Source organism: Homalodisca vitripennis, chromosome 1, assembly GCF_021130785.1.
Source record: "Homalodisca vitripennis isolate AUS2020 chromosome 1, UT_GWSS_2.1, whole genome shotgun sequence".
In the NCBI taxonomy this organism is placed as follows: Eukaryota; Metazoa; Arthropoda; class Insecta; order Hemiptera; family Cicadellidae; genus Homalodisca; species Homalodisca vitripennis.
The window spans coordinates 47512868-47514257 of NC_060207.1; positions in this window are offsets into that span (position 1 = coordinate 47512868).

The window sequence follows — 1390 nt, forward strand, 5'->3', positions numbered from 1 at the left end:
AGACCAACAAACTGGCTGTTCACCCCTATTAACAAAATCATTATTTTCATTACTAACCTTAGCTTCGTCTGCATCAGATCCCAAACCCACCAACCTGGATACTATTTTGACCGACGAGGAAGTCGAAGGGGAATGGTAATCGCAATTATCCTCATTGATCCCGATTGCGTCTTCTTTTTTATCTTGATCAACAATTGAAGTTGTAGTCAATGCTTCCGAACTGCAGTTCTCATTATTCGCATAACCTTTTTGTTTCTTAGGGTTAGGTTTAAAGAAATCAACAATTTTTCTGGTAGTCATAGTCAATTAGGAAACTATTTAGCTGCACCAGCACTAATAGGCATAAACACGAACACAATCAACGACCTGCACCTCAAAAACGAACTTAAGCGTGATGGGATGCGATGCAACTTGTAACTTAAACGCGAAACACACCAAGGTCAAGTCAACTAGTCAACACACTTGTGATCACTGGGGCGGTGGCGCGGTGAAGGAATGGAGGGGGGAAGGGAGGGGGTGGGGTGGGTATTGCTTTGTTATTGAGAGGCGCAGCCGCGCATGCGCGAACTAGGATGACTCGCCCGTCACCTTCCTCCTGTCTGATTCCGTGCAAGACTCATCACAGCACAGCTCACAACTGCTTGTACGGGCGCTTACTATCTGCTTACGAGTCACTCGCAAACAAAGCATAGCATAATATTGATCCTACCTACAATTTTTTTTAACTAAAACTTGTACTCGTAGTTTTAAAAGCGTTCCCTTGCGTTCCGGCACTCTTGGGAGGTAAGGGAACGCCGTTCCCTTGCGTTCCCACTGAAATTAACCACTGGACAAGAGTAATTGCCTGCCATTAATTACGTTGTAAAATCAAGGTTCAACGAAATAAATTTAATTGCGCTGCATCCTGCAGCATCCAGCTTTGAAAATGTAATATATATATATGTGTGTGTGTGTGTGTGTGTGTGTGTGTGTGTGTGTGTGTGTGTGTGTGTGTGTGTGTGTGTGTGTGTGTGTGTGTGTGTGTGTGTGTGTGTGTGTGTGTGTGTGTTGTACCAAATTACTGAAATGTGTTTAATTCAGAGTAGAAGCTAAAAACACAGTGGTACATTTTAAGAGGCTTGTCACATTGATTGCCTGCAATTTAATTGTGCTGCATCCTGCAACATCCAGCTTTGAAAATGTAATTTAAATATATGTATGCTGTACTAAACTACGGAAAGGGGTTTGAAAATACAGTGATACATTTTAATAGGTTTGCCAGGTACTGAACTAAATTAAATTCAGAGGAGTAGAGCGAGAACACGCAGACTGCTCATTCCACTATTTTAATACACGGGCTATCCGTAGTTGGCAGGAGGGGCCCCTCCATCCCCACTCTTTCTCTCCGCCT